We start from the raw sequence: 16,446 nt of genomic DNA, 5'->3' as shown, positions 1-16,446 counted from the left end.
AGAAGTGCTAAATAGATGGAAAGGTATAACATATTCATATATAAGAAGATTCAATGTTAAAATTTATTACGGACTGGACGTTTTTGACCCCCACCAAATTTAAATGTTAAAGCCCTAATTCCCAGCATAATTAGATTTGGAGATTGGGCCTCTAAGGAAGTAACTGAGGTTAATGAGGTCCTAAGAGTGGGACCCTGATCCTATAAGGTTAGTATCTTTATAACAAGACAGGGAGAATTCTCACTCTCTGTCTCTGTCTCTCTCTTTCACACACACACACACACACACACACACCTTGAAAAGGACATGGGAGGACATAGCAAGAAGGCAACCATCAGCAAGTCAAGAAGAAAGCACTCATCAAAAAGCAATCTTGATGCACCTTGATCTGGAACTATTAGCCTCCAGAAAAATGAGAAAATAAATTTCTCATTTAAGTGACTCAATCTATGGGATTTTGTTATGGCAGCCCAAGCAGACTAATACAAAGCATTAGTTCTGTCCAGCTTGGTTTACAGATCCAATAAGATTCAAATAATATAGTAGTTTTTTGTTTTGTTTCGTTTTGTTTTTGAGACAGAGTCTCGCCCTCTTGCCCAGGCTGGAGTGGAGTGGTGAGATCTCAGCTCACTGCAACTTCTGCCTTTCGGGTTCAAGTCATTCTCACGCCTTAGCCTCCGGAGCACCAGGGATTACAGACGCACACCACCATGCCTGGCTAATTTTGTATTTTTAGAAGAGGCAGGATTTCACCATGTTGGCCAGGCTGATTTCGAACTCCTGACCTCAGGTGATCCACCTGTCTCAGCCTCCCAAAGTGCTGGGAGTACAGGAGTGAGCCACCACTCCCAGCCCCTAGCATGTTTTAAGTATATTTTTGGTAAAGGTAAAATGTATGTGAAAATGCAAAAGATACAGAATTACTTTAAAAACACTTGGGGAATAAAACACAGTTGGTGCCTTACTTTTGAAGCTACATTAATTAAGACAATGTGTTATTGGCCTAGCTGTATATATAGAACAACCGAACAGAATCGATCATTCATAATTAGACCACAAAGTATATATGGTCAGTCGATTTTTGTCCAGGGTATGAGAACATATCAATGAGGACAGGAAAGTTGTTTTCACAAATTATGCTAGAACAACTGGTTCTCTCTATGGAAAATAAACAACAAAATCACCTATTTATATATTATTATACTATGTACAAAAATATATTTAAGTTCTAATGAAAATCTAAAACTATGTATTTTCTAGAAGCCAATACAAATGAATAACCTTATGATCTTAAGGTAATAAAGGATTTGTTAGACAGGACCCAAAAAGCACTAACCATAAAAAAATAATAAAACGGAATGCACCACAATTAAAACTTCTCCTCAACGTAAAGAAAATGAATGAGCAAGTTGGAGACTGGGAGTAAAATCATTTACAATGTCTACATATTTGGTAAATGTCTTATATCCAGAATATATAAACTCTTATAACACACTTATAAAATCCCAACCACCCAATAAAATATTTGGGCAAACCTCAACAACATCCTGAATAAACCAATATATACAAATAGCCATTAAGCCATTTTATTAAGCCATATTAAGGATGCTCAACATCCTTAGTCATCAAGGAAATGCAAATAAAAACTACACTACACTGTTATTATATACTGTTTAGAATGACTCATTTAAAGACTCTAACAACACCAATATTATCCAGGACATTGACTAATAGGAGTTCTCATGTACTAATTATGATAGTGTAAATTTTTATACACATCTACCTGAGAAAATGAGAAGGTTCTCATTAAGTTAACACCTCCCTAGGCCATGACCCAGAACTCCATTTCTACACACTTGGAGAAAAAGTGAAACTATATGTACACAAAAGGACCCAAAATGCCCATCAACAGGAAATGGGATACACAAACTATGATATACTAATATTGTGGAACAGTACTCACTCAGCAAGGAAAGGAACTGCTGATTAATGCAATAGCATACAAGATCCTCAAAAAACACGCTGAGAAAAAGAAGCTACCTATGTAAGAGTATATGCTCTAAAGGTCCATTTAAGTAAAATTTTAAATAAAACAATATTAATTCCTATTGAAAAAAATCGGAAAGGTGGTTGCCTATTGAAATAGGAAATGGACTGGAAAGACATAGAGGGAAATTTCAAGGTAATGAAAATGATTTGTATTATCACGTAATTGCAAATGTATATGTATTTGTCAAAACTCATCAAAGTACACTCAACGTCAGTGTACTTTGCTATATGTAAATTATACTTCAAAAATGTAAAAAGGGACTTCTAATAAGGACATTTAGAGAGAAAATTTAAATAAGCAAATAAGTAGTATTCCTTCTTCCTGTGACTTTGTATTTTTCCTTTCTTTTCTTTTTATTTTGTCAGCAGTATTGATATAAAAATGTAGACTTCAATGAGGTCTCAAATTTAATCTCACACAAAAAATTCAATTTTTAATCATGATCAAAAAAGGAACACAAGAAATTAAATGACTTTCCCATAATTTTATGGAGAATAGCAGAAGGTGGAATTCAATGGAGGGTTCATGATCTACTCTCCAGAAAAATATCCACAAGACTGTTTGCCTGAATTATCTATTTTTGCTTTGAGTTTTTAATATAAGTAGATTAAAAACCTTCTTTAAGAGAGGCTTGTTATAAAAATAAACAAAAAACATAGAATATAAACCAGAGAGAAAATGTTAATATGTTGGAAATATGACCTCCATAAAGAAATATTGGGTATGGAGAACATATTCTTAATTCACATAAAAAGTAAAATTATTCAAAACTAAGGAATTTTAAGCAGGTAGCACAATTAAAAAAAGATCAAAGAAATGTAATAGACATTTCTCCAGAGAAGACATCCAAATAGCCAATAAGTACATAAAAAGGTACTCGATATCACCAGTCATTAGGGAAATGCAAATCAAACCACAATGAATTATCATTTCATACCCATAAGGATAGTTATTATCAACAACACCAAACAGAAAAAAAGTATTGTCAAGAATGTGGTGAAATCGGAACCCTTGTGCATTGCTGGTGGGCATATGGAATGGTTCAACCGCTGTGGAAAACAATATGATACTTCCATGAAAATGAAACAGAATTACCAGATGATCCGGTAATTCAACTTTTGGGTATATACACGAGAGAATTGAAAGCAGGAGTTTGAACAGATATTTGTATAGCGGTGTTCATACCAGCATTATTCACTATAGCCAAAAGGTGGAAACAATCCAGATGTTCATCAACAGATGAATGGAAAAACAAAATACAGCATATACACAATAGAATATGATTCAGACTAACAAAGGATTTCTTGTCCAGGAGCAGTGGTTCATCCCTGTAATCCCAGCACTTTGGGAGGCCAAGGTGGGTGGATCAGGAGGTCAGGAATCCAAGACCAGCCTGGTCAAGATAAGGAATCTCCGTTTCTACTAATAATACAAAAATTAGCCGGCCGTGGTGGCAGGCAACTGTAATCTCAGCTACTCCGGAGGCTGAGGCAGAGAATTGCTTGAACCCAGGAGGCGGAGCTTGCAGTGAGCCAAGATCCTGCCACTGCACTCCAGCCTGGGCAACAGAGGGAGACCCCTTCTCAAAAAAAAAAAAAAAAAAGGATTCCTGAGATATAATGTGGATAAATTTTGAAAACATATAATTCCATTTAAATGAATGACTTAGAATAAGCAAATTTATAGAGACAGAAAATAGCGTTAGTAGTTACTATGGGTGAGGGAGATAAAGGGGAGTTATTGTTTAATTTGTACAGAGTTTCCATTTGAGATGATACAAATATTCTAGATAGTAGTGATGTTTGCACAATGCTGTAAATTAATAAATTGTACACTTAAAAATGGTTACAACAGTAAATATGCTGTGGTTGTGTTTTTTAACAATAATAAAATAAAAAATCATAGGAATTGTGGTAGCGTATTGATTTAATAAACTTGATTTATAATACCTTTTTCTATATATGCTAAAATACATGCTACATATGTATGCATGTAAATAACTCATTGAAATATTTTCAAAATAATTTTCATAAAAATAATGGGTTTTCCTCCGAATCAGTAATGTAATTTCCAAAATAATCTGTACAAATTTAGTCATTTAAAAATTACTTCATACTTTTTCATTAAAATAATGTATTTTTAAAATAAAATTTTAGCAGACATTTCAAATATATACTCTTTTTTTCAAAGATTCACTGGGGAATTTCACTGTCATCAGTGTGAATCTTTGTGTGTGCCTTTTTTTTTTTTTTTTTTTTTTTACAGAAGGAATCTGGAGTGCAGTGTCGCAATCTCAACTCACTGCAACCTTCGCCTACCGGGTTCAAGCAATTCTCCTGTCTCAGCCTCCTGAGTAGCTGGAATTACAGGCACAAGCCATGACGCCCGGCTAATTTTTTTCTATTTTTAATAGTTCAAGCAATTCTCCTGTCTCAGCCTCCCGAGTTGCATGGGACGACAGGTGCACGCCACGACGCCCGGCTAATTTTTTTGTACTTTTAGTAGAGACAGGGTTTCACCATATTAGACAGGCTGGTCTCCAACTCCTAACCTCAGGTGATCTGCCCACCTCGGCCTCCCAAAGTCCTAGGATTACAGGCGTGAGCCACCACGCCCGGTCAAGAAGTGTGTGTTTTCTACGAGATTTATTTTTGTCTGAAATTGTTGCAATTTTCTGTTAAATTGGGAATCACCCTCTTAGAGATATTAATTTGTAGAAACTTTTGCGTACGATTTTAACAGATAAAGTATTTCTATTCAACTTTGTTTTGACTGAAACAATACGTTAAAGAAAAAAAAATAAGTCAAACAATAAGACAAAAATAATCATCTAGTTTGTGCATAGATATACTACCTCCAGTTCTGCCTTCAAGGATAGAGCATTACTACGGTTGTACGAAATCCCTTTCAGGGATGCTTCACAGGGATGCCTAGCTCCATTAGTGTTTGATAGAAGTGGAAGGGTAAGGGCCTGGCCATTTCACTTCAAAGAAGGACAATTCTGGTAGGATATTTAAGTTTTAGAGACCAGAGAAGGTGAGTGGAGGCTGTAGAGATTGCATCACTGCCCAACTGTTGACGTTATCAAATCCTATCCGCAGATGTTTATGCAAAGAGCATTGCTGAACATATATTCTGATAGGCTGCATCCTGCGACACCCACACCCAAATTATACACTGCTTGTTACCTCACTGTAAAAATAAATAAATAAATAAATAAAAAAATTCTAGAGTAAAGTGGCCTCTCTGCATTTCTATCTAATCTAAAACTGTCTCTATGAAATATACAAAAAATGTCTGCTTATGATAGTTTTGTACTTCACACTTTTTATCTAATTTGCTTTGGAAGCTTTCAAATTTTACCTCATAGATAGAAGCTCGTTTTGAGAATAATTTGAAATCTTTTTTGTTTTTTTACAAACAAAAATATGACCCGGCGAGACTCACTTGGGTGGGTAGTGTGAATGTATTTCAACCCCTGGTTTTGAAGTCCTGCTGGCTTATTACCAATTTTAATAAAATTGTTCCTGATGACGTGTTTTAAAATTTGATCTGGATAGAGGAACGGTGTCCATGAGCCCATTCTTTCATTCAGAGGTTTCATATTCTATATAATGGAATTTTCTGTCAGTGAAGAGCCAATTTAAGAGTTTTACAGAGAACCAATCTTTTCTTTTCATGGAATCTCTCACAGTCAGCATCTCAGTAGTCTGAGGACTGTAACAGTATACATGGGGTAAATATATTAATAATTCATACGCTTCAGTGCATTTTAATTGTTATGTTCATGATAAGCCTTGAAGATTATAGAGATAAAGGGCAAAACCTTTTTAAGAAGTTGGAAAAAAATTAAGAAAAAAAAGCAGGATGTGAGAAATAACAGGGACAACTTCAATTAAGCTGAGAAAAGACTGATTAATGCTGAAAGCCACAGGGGTCAACAGTAAGAAAATGCCTCAGAGAAAGGAATAACTGAGAGGTTATGTGACAAGAAAATAAATTAATTTAAGTCAGATGCCAGGAAAGCATTATTACCCAGTTTGGAGTCAAGATCAATATAAGAACAACGAAACAATTCAGAAGAAATTTTATATTGGCCATGAGAGCTAAAGTTAAGACACTGACTAGAACAGAGCAGCAGGAAGACAAAAAGTAGAGGAGATTTACTAAGCATTTATAATATGCTAGACAGAAAACCTATGTAAGGTAGTCCATACATTATTACATCAATTCTATAATAGCAATAGTTCTATGAAAAAAAGTAATGTTATGTATCAATGAGCTGGAAAATCTTTAACAACTAGCTTTCTGGGAGCAGGAGTCCTGACTTGTAGTGTTTGCCAATTTCTGTGGTATAAATACTGCACCATTCCCGACTTAAAACTACCCCCATGACCTCAGCTGGGTATGTAAAAATCCTAAAAAATTAACAATGGGCTCTTGCAAAGTAAGCATGAGCCTGCTCCAGCACATCACACCATTGCTACGTATGTTTTACAAATGAAAACACTGCTACAAATTAAAAAAATGACAGAAGGGTGAACTCAAATTTATGTAAAATTTTTCCGGTTTAAAATCCACAACTTTACTAATCTAGTATTCAGGAAACAAACAAATAAAAACAATTGTTGTCTGGATTTCTTTTGTGAAGTCTATATTATCTTGGAGCTCTGTCTGAAGAAGAAATCAAAATTAACCTGGAACTTACAAGGACCTGGGAAAACCAAGGAGCAGAGCTTGAGGAGTGAAGTCAGCCATCTTCTGGGAATCCGGAATAACACCTTTGAACCATGCCTTTCAACTTCCAGGTAAAGAAGTAGCAATGAAGAGAGAGAATTTCTCACTTTCTTTTTTTTTATTTAAAAAAAAAACAAAAACAAAAACTAAAGGAATTTGGGACATCTAGAAGGAAAAATGCCAGCACCTTCTTTGAAGAAACCAAGAGATAGCCTGAAGTTATCTGAATGCTGTAAATTTTTAAATATTAGGAGAAAAAGACATGGGGAGAGGATATCTGGAGCTGAGGATCTTAAAAACAGAAAAGCTGACAGAATTCAGTTTGACAAAACAATTAATATTAAATGCCCCCTCCCCCGCCCCCCGCAAAAAAATCAACACTATCTTGTTTAGAAAAAAGGGAAAGGTTATATTGGCTGATGGCGGGGACATAGTGGCTCAGTTCTGGCAGAAAAATAGCAAGGTAAAATGAAACAAAGAGTAGAATCGTATTTTCAGGAAGCCCTGTATGTATGAGACTAAAAGAGGAGAGACATTTTACGGTATAAGTAATCTTAGAGCCACCAATTTCAGCTGACAAAAAAGAGGAAAGCAAGCACACATAAATCTTGTGTCTTTCTCACACCATATTCACATATACAGAGAATTCCTCATTCTTGCCTCTGCCTCACATATTATCTGTAAAAAACTGGGACAGAAAAGCTTTACTTTATTCAATCATAAGGACAGGGTCAGAATCTGTATAATTGTACTTAGAAGAAGGAAAAAAAAACAAAAAAAGAGCAGAAGACAGAACAAAAAGATGTACACAAAAAATAGAAAAAAATCATCAGAAAATTATGATAAAACAAATATAAATTGATTTTTAAAAGTAACAAGAAAATGTGCTTTTATGTAACAAGACTGCAAATATTGATGAGTTCATAGAAGATAGTGCAATAAAATAAAAGATACTGCAATAAAATAAATGATAAATATATAAATAAGCAGAGTTCAGGAAAAAATTTGAAGAGTTAAAAAATAGTGACAAGAATAAAGACATGATTGTAAACAATTAAAAAGATAGTAGAAATTGTAAACATAGTAAATGAAAGAGAATACAAGATGAAGAAATTAAGCAAAGGGAATTATAAAAATAGAGTAAAAAGATTTAGAAAGAAAAATGAAAGAATGAAGGGAGTTGTTTCCGAGAGTATCAGAATAATGAGGGAAGAAAGTTTAAAGACAAAAGCAAATAAATAACTTGACTTCAGTAAAAATACTCCATTAATCTGTTTATGAATATATACCCCAATGGTTAAAATGCCAAATATATTGGGACAATATATTTGCAACTCATATCAAAACTCTTAGAGAGAGACTATCGTTTTCAGACATGGTAGAGAAGTTTGTTTGGAAAATAATTATGTTAAAATCAATTTAAAATGCTGGAAAGAATATAAGAAATAGTTCTGTAAAAGTAATAAAGACAAGATGTCAGAAGAAAATCTAAGCACTAGTGAAAATATAGAGTTCTAAGTAGAACAGATCACAATCCTGCTTTTTCTGTGAGAATAGATTTTGTATGGGAAAATTTGCTTTTCAGCTTTGTTGCTGTCCTGGGGTAAGATACACAATTCAAGGACAAAGATGTAGACCCAATGTGCAAAGACTTAAACAGTTAAAACCAGCTGCTCATCCTATTTGGCTGAAGAGAAAATTGTCTTACAAGCAAAGCTAGAGGAAGAAAGAAAAAAAAATGTACAAGAAACTAAAGGTAAAGAAAAATCAACTAATTCTGGGAAGCTATGGCTGCAGGCTGGCCCTCATCAATATTTTGAGCCAGATTTAAAATATGTAAATAAACCAGAAGAGCCTAAGATAAAAAACTTGGAAACAGTCAGACAAAAACGACAAATTATGATCAACAGACAGGCAGACTGTCAGCTGATCGCTCAGCAACAACAATCCATTAATAATCCAGGAGATAGAGAAAATTTAACTGAACTAGCTGTCATCTTTAAATTCTATACCGACAAAAATTAAGTTTTTAACAGAAGGGCAAAAATATCTTCAGATAAACAATGCTAAGAGATACCAACTTTAGCTTACACACTAAACAAAATGATTTCATAACAAAGACAAATGACCTACAATTGAATGTGAGATAGAAAAAGAAGATAAAGGGAATGTAACATACATGAATAAATCTATACGAACAAAGAACACAAAAGACAATTGTAATGTAATTCAGGTCAGAGGTGAGCAGTTATAATGTATTCTGTGGTACTTTTATAATGCAGCACCCGGATAACATTATAGATTGAAACTAGATTTTGATAACTAATAGTACATAATATGATTTGTGGGGCAAACTATAAAAGAGTTACTAAATAAGTAGTAACTAAATCTGTAATAGCTAAAATAAATTAATAAACTGGTAGAGTGAAAAACTAAATGATTAAAAAAACTTTAAGAGAGGAATTTTTAACATTTCTAGGTTTGATTTTGGAAAGTTTTTATTGTTTTATCTTCAAGTTCTCTACTCTTTTCTTCTGCAATATCCTAACCTACAAATAATCATCTCTCTGTAACTTTCATCACACTCATTTTAGTTTTCAACTCTAGTAGTTTAATTTATATATCTTGTATGTATTCATATCTTTACTTAATTTTATCACATTAAGTATTTATTATAAACATTTTTGTATTCTTATCACCTAATTATAATATCTATTTCATTTCTGGGTTGATTGTAATTGATTTATCTCCTTGTCATGAGTTATTTTTCCTGCTTCTTTGCATGGCTCATAATGTGTCTATAGGATAAACATTAAGAATTTATTTTGGACTTCTGAGTATTTTTGAATTACTATGAAGACCCTTGCACTTTATTTTGGGACTGTTTGTACTTTGATTCTTGCTTCTGTAAGACCATTATTTCTTGTATGTAGAATTGGAATAATAGCTCTTGGATTAATTGTTCCCTACCAGTAAATCAAGATTTTCATGTGTAATCAATTAGCCATAGACCTTGAGGTTTTCCATGTCTGCTGATGAGAACAAGCATTATTCTCATCACTCAGTATGGAGCACTGTTTCCTCTAATCCCTTAAGTGGTTCTTTCTCCAGCCTCAGGGAGTTGCCACAGGTTTTGAATAATTGAAGGAAACACTATGAACATCCACAGAGTTCTTTCTCTCTCTGTGCACCTTTCTCATCTCTGCTTCTCTGTCCTGTGAGCACCAGCCATCTCAGTCTTCCCAGACTCAGACTCAACGACTTGTCATCACCATCAGCCTCAGCCTGTGTTCTTCTATGCACTTGTGTCTGACGGCAGAATGCTGAGGAAAAGATAGTTTTTAATCTCATCTAATATTCTGTGTTTTAGGGATCCTAACCTTCGTTGACAAAAAGAGAGAAAAGGAAGTATTTTCACATGATGCATGAGGTGATGAAATATAACAAAAACCATGACGTTAAAATTGAGTATGTGGGGTCCTCATCGTGCATAGTTCTTTTATGAATACAGCTCAGTTATCACAGTTGAAAAAACGCCATTCAGACTGGCGCAGTGGCTCAGGCCAGTAATCCCAACACTTTGGGAGGCCGAGGCGGGCGGATCATGAGGTCAGGCGATCGAGACCATCCTGGCTAACATGGTGAAACCCCATCTCTACTAAAAATGCAAAAAACTAGCCGAGTGTGGTGCTGGGCGCCTGTACTGTAGACCCAGCTCCTTGGGAGGCTGAGGTAGGAGAATCGCTTGAACCCCGGAGGTGGAGCTTGCAGTGCACCCAGATCGCGCCACTGCACTCCAGCCTGGGCGATTGAGCAAGACCCCACCTCAAAAAAAAAAAAAAAAGAAAGAAAGAAAGAAAGAAAGAAAGAAAGAAAGAAAGAAAGAAAGAAAGAAAGAAAGAGAAAGAAACAGCCATTCATCTAACAACACAGTTCAATTTTCAATTTTATATATGTGTATATATATATATTTTTTGGCTCGCTCTGTCTCCCAGGGTGGAGTGCAGTGGCGCGATCTCGGCTCACTGCAAGCTCCGCCTCCTGGGTTCACACCATTCTCCTGCCTCAGCCTCCTGAGTAGCTGGGACTACAGGTGCCTGACACCACACCCGGTCACCACACCCGGTTAATTTTTTTTGTATTTTTAGTAGAGACGGGGTTTCACCGTGTTAGCCAGGGTGATCTCCTGACCTCGTGATCCACCTGCCTCCACCTCCCAAAGTGCTGGGATTACAGGCTTAAGCCACCGCTCCCTGCCTATCATAGTATATTAACTTGAGCAATTGCATGCTAGCCTAGCAGTCCTTAAGCCACTACATAAATAACAGTGATTATACTGACCAAATATGTCACTTTTTTCAAAATCTATTGGTGATTGATCACTGTGTATCTATTCTTCAATTCATTCAGAGATACTCAAATGTGTATTGCATTGTCTGGTTGGTTCTCAGTGATAAACTCACATGACATTTTACAAAAATGGATAATTGGAAGAGGATATTGGCCAACATAGATGAAAGTGTAGTAAACCAAATATGACACTCTTGAAAGGAAAATTCTAATCAAACACAAGTGTAGCTGTAGAAGAAATTACAACCATAGGAATATTGACACAGTGTCACCACTTGAGATCTGATGCCACTCCAGATCTGATGCCAACTGAACAGTGAACAGGATATGACATATTGAAGAATGTGGATGTAAAGAAAAGAATGAAATGTCACAGAGGAAGTAACACCAACACAAAATACCCTGTTGAAGGAACTTCAGAGATGTTTTACAACAGACTTTGAAAGAGTATGACAATTTGCCAAGGCAAAAAACAGATGCATAAAACATGATACAAAAGAAGGCAAGCACTACTTAAACTGTGCTTAAGTTTTGTTTTTGTTTATGTTTTTGTCTTGAGACAGGGTATCGGTTTGTCGCCCAGGTTGGAATGCAGCTCAAGAGATCCTACCACCTCAGTCTCCCAAGTGGACTACAGGTACACACCAATAGCACCAGATATTTCTCACTTCCCCTTCCCCTTCCCCTTCTCCCTCCCCCTCCCCTTCCCCTTTTCTCTCTGTCTTCTTTTCACCTTTTTCTCTTTCTTTTTCTCTCTCTTTTTCTCTCCCTCTCTTTCTCTCTTTTGTAGAGACGAATTCTTACAACACTGCCAGGTTGGTCTCAAACTCCTGGGCTCAAGAAATCCTCCTGCCTTGACTTCCCAAAATGTTGGGATTACAGGCATAAACTACCAAGCCTAGACAAGGTTTTCTTTCTTTCTTTCTTTCTTTCTTTCTTTCTTTCTTTCTTTCTTTCTTTCTTTCTTTCTTTCTTTCTTTCTTTCTTTCTTTTTTTAAATAAAGAAACAAAACACTCGAATTCTCAATGTTTCTAGTGTGTCAAATTATAGCATACTCAATAATAGTTTCTTACTGTGTTTTTTTTCATTTTCTATACATTTATGACCAATTGTAGAAGAGTTTTAGAGCTTTGACTAAAAAATTTAAAGGTAGTAGAACAGTTGTGATTTTCTCAATTAATTATTAAGATAGATCACTTTGCACGGCTTTCAGCAGGCACAGACCTTTCTATGGTTTCTCACTGCCATACAAAACGAGGACTTTCTGTATTAGAATTCTTGAAGAAACCACTAAGAAGGGATCAATAAACTACTTTTTTTTTTTTTTTGTAAAGAAGCAGATAGTAAATATTTTAGACTTTGAAGGCCACATATAATATCAATATCATCTTTTACTTTTCTTTTTTAACCCAGCCTAATAAGATGCAAAAATCATTCTTAGATCAAGGGCTAAGATATTGCTTTCTAGATTTAGCCCACTAGTCATAGTTCACCAACTTCTGAACTAAGATAACAAAATAAAGACTTAGAGTTAATGAGCAAATAATAATATTTTTTAAAAATTTAATTAGTTCAAAAGATGATAGAAAAAAACAAGACAACAAAAGTAGATGATACAAATAATAAACAAATAGTAAGATTGTAGATTCAAACCTAACCCATGAACGATACCTTAAATGTAAATAGTGCAAATATCTCAATATGTTATTTAGAAATGAAGTTAATCACCATTACAAAAGTCTGTTTGCAGGTAAATTTTTCATAGTCACTCAAACGGATCTGAGACAGGGAGGTTAATTTCACATTCAAAATGTCTCCTGCTGGCCCAGAACCAGCACCGTGGCTCACGCCTGTAATCCCAGCACTTTGGGAGGCCTAGGTGGGCAGATCACCTGAGATCAGGAGCTCCAGACCAGCCTGGCCAACATGGCAAAACCCCCTCTCTACTAAAAATACAAAAATTAGCCAGGCATGGTGGTGTGCACCTGTAATCTCAGCTACTCAGGAGGCTGAGGCATGAGAATCCCTTGAACCCGGGAGGCAGAGATTGCAGTGAGTCGAGGTTATGCCACTGCATTCTAGCCTGAGCAACAACCAAAAAAAAAAAAAAAAAAAGAAAGAAAGAAAGAAAATGAAAAGTCTCCTGCATACTCAGTCTGTAATTATAGAGTAGTTTATTATTTCTATCTTTTTTATGAATTATGTTACGATATTTTACCTAAAATTCAACAATGCTTAAGGAACACTTGGCTTTATTATATTGCTTTCAAATGTTTGGGGTTTTGTTAAAATATAAATTTTTTGAAAGCCAGAAGTAGATACTACTGGTCATAGTATTTCCTCAGCATCTAACTGAGGTTCTCAAATAAACATTTTTATTGAATGATTGAATAAATAAATATAAATGAACAAACATGTATGTCCACTTAAATGTAAGGACTGCCCGCTTTACTTTTGGTAACATTCTTTCCAGTGAGGGAAATATTCCTTTCCAATAACATTTCCATGTGCTTTTGTATTCTGTATATTTAAAGACCTGTGCGAGTTTTATACTGTGTTTAGATATCTTAATGTTTAGCCATTATTCTGTTGTTGAGAGTTTGAATAGGTTTCTATTATGTATTTTACAAATAGTACTTCCATAAACATTTTTTTTCTCTTCGAGGTTAACTTCTAAAATGTTCAAAATGCTATTATTGGATCAAAGATATAAAAATGTACTGTTTGTTACCTATTGTCTGAAATACTGATTCCCAATGATTTGAATTAGCCCACAGAGCTATCATTCATGCATATCTGTTTCTTACAAACCTGCCAATAACATTTTTAATTATTTTTATAACTTTAATTATTTTTAGGGCATTTATTTTTCTCATGTGGAGAGACAATTTGACTTTTCTATGTGATAATCTGTCATCTGCATTTCCTCAATTATATCAGCTATAGACCAAAATTTAATTTCCTTATTGCTAGTTACAATAGCAGTTAAGATGAGGATGACTTTTTCCATTACTGAGTTGTTCCTGATGTGTATTACATTGATATTTCATAACACTTTATATCACCTTTTAGAATTTCATTTATTATTTTCGATTGTTTTTTCAACTTAGAGCTACGTGCTTTAGAAAATTATGATATAACTTGACTTAAATTCTGGTAGGTTAAACCTCCTCACCATCTTTTTCTTTGAAAAATGTCTTCTTGAAATGTCTTATTTGATCACTGGGCTAGAAAATACAAAATGAGACTGAGACATCTTGCAGTGCTCAAAATAAGAAAGTGAAAAGTGCTCAAACCCCAAAACAATAGGCCAGAGTTCCCAATAGTCAAAGCTGGATCAATCTGAGTAATGAAGTCAGTCAAATAGTATTAGATTATAACCTAAAGTAAAAAGTAAATATCCTGGTGTAAATGTGAATATAAATAAATTACCAAATAAATCAATGAACAGGGGAGAAGAGACAAATATCCTAGAGAAGAATTTCAGGTAATTTTGTAAATCTACCCTTCAAAAAGTTAGAGAAAAACTGGCAGTCCCTCAAGTGTGGACTATGCTTAGTGAGTAGCTTCCAAAAGGACAGTATAGAAACCAGCATTCCAGTGGAGACCTTACCTAGGTTTCAAGGTTAACATGATCACTAATGGGAATATTGAAAACATCTGCCCATGCCATGCTATGATGTGCTGAGAATGGCATTTTTACCTCTGTAGTCTTCCTCCCAAAGCCCATAACCACAGTCTGTCCATTAGCTAAAATATTTTTAAAAGCCCAAACTGAGAGACATTCTACAAAATACTCGAGTCCACCTCAACCATGTCAAAGTTATTAAAAAACAAAACAAAACAAACAAAAACAAAACAAAACAAAACAAAGCCATGAAGCTTCCACAGCATAAAATAATCTAAGGATACATGATGGCTAAATACAATGTGGTTTTCTGGTGGAATTCCAGAGGTGAAAAAGTCATTAGGGAAGAAACATGAAAATCTGAACAAACCACAGAATTTATTTAGCAACAATGTATCCCTATTGGGTGATTATTTGTGACAAAAGTACTAAAGTAACTAAAAATGATTGCAAGAGGGGAAGTGGGTTGTGGGATATACGGGACTTTCATACTATCCTTTAACTTTTCTACAAACCTGAAAGTATCATAAAATATAATTGTTCATTAATAAGTCTTTCAAATTTTTAATTACATAGATTTTCCATCACTCTTTATTACGACAATTTTCATCTCATTTCCTTGCCTGCATACATGTAAGGTATGACAATAAAATAAACTCTGGCAGGAAATATTAGATAAACCAACTGATCTGTTAATGTTTCTCTTTCACTACATATAGCAAATAGTTAAGATTATAGAATTTATAAGTCAAACATCCTAATATTCTTATCAGGTATATGTCTGGCTTTAGAAATTGATTTAATTTATAAATTTCCTAGATTTACATTTCTTCCAACTACTAGATTAATTCTAAATCTGTATTCTGTTGAGAGGATCTAAGTCGTCACCTTGTTCCTGAGGCTATAGGACGGCCATGCTCCTCTCATACATGTTATAAAAATTGAAGTCCTTACCATATAACAAGACCATCTTTAATGGTCCCCACACAAATAATAAGGACTGAAATCTTTTTAAGTGTTGTTCAAGAGCACAATGATCAATGCAGTCACAATCTACTAAATCACTAAGTGTCATTAGAAGCCAATTCCATATTCTAACCCATACTGTCACCATTCTTCAGCATTGAAGAGCCTGACCTTCACTTGTAATGTCTCTATGAGGAAATGTGTAATGGAGATGACAAATACCCGCCTCACCCCACCACAGTGCTGGTGAGGAGAGGACACTTCCCATTGTCCCTTCAGAGGGAGCAGAGGAGTGAAGCTCAACAAATGGGGCAGCAGCTAGATCGTTCATAAAGTAGGTGTCCAAAATGAGAAGATTTCCTTAATGCCAATGCATACATCCTAAACAAGAAAATGGTTTTCACAAGCTTTATTATTTTTTGCCTAAGTTGGGTAACATGAAACTGACTCAGAAATCTTCATAGAGTTCACACTTTTAAGCTAAAAAGTAATTACATGTTTTTAGCAAAGTCCTGTCTTCAGCAGTTGGTGTACTGAAAGAAGCATCTTCATCTTCTTCATCTAGCTGCAGGTGACCAGAAGACCATGCAGACTTTATTCCTTTGCCGTACAAAGAGTAATAGTCTAGTTTAAGAATTTCTGCTTCAGAATCACTGGATTTACCAGCTACATAACTTTCTGCTATACTCTGATCCATTAGAACTGCTGGAAACT

At 35.0% G+C, this 16,446-nt stretch overlaps 1 protein-coding gene across 3 annotated transcripts in view; it reads right to left on the bottom strand.

The window, feature by feature from the left end:
• Positions 1-16,446, bottom strand: part of CDH10 (cadherin 10, type 2 (T2-cadherin)) — a 201,911-nt gene that overhangs the window by 98,175 nt on the left and 87,290 nt on the right. The gene's annotated exons all lie outside the window — the stretch shown is intronic.

This window comes from Mandrillus leucophaeus, unplaced genomic scaffold (assembly GCF_000951045.1).
Source record: "Mandrillus leucophaeus isolate KB7577 unplaced genomic scaffold, Mleu.le_1.0 Scaffold31, whole genome shotgun sequence".
Taxonomy (NCBI): domain Eukaryota; kingdom Metazoa; phylum Chordata; class Mammalia; order Primates; family Cercopithecidae; genus Mandrillus; species Mandrillus leucophaeus.
This window is presented reverse-complemented; position numbering and strand designations above follow the sequence as displayed.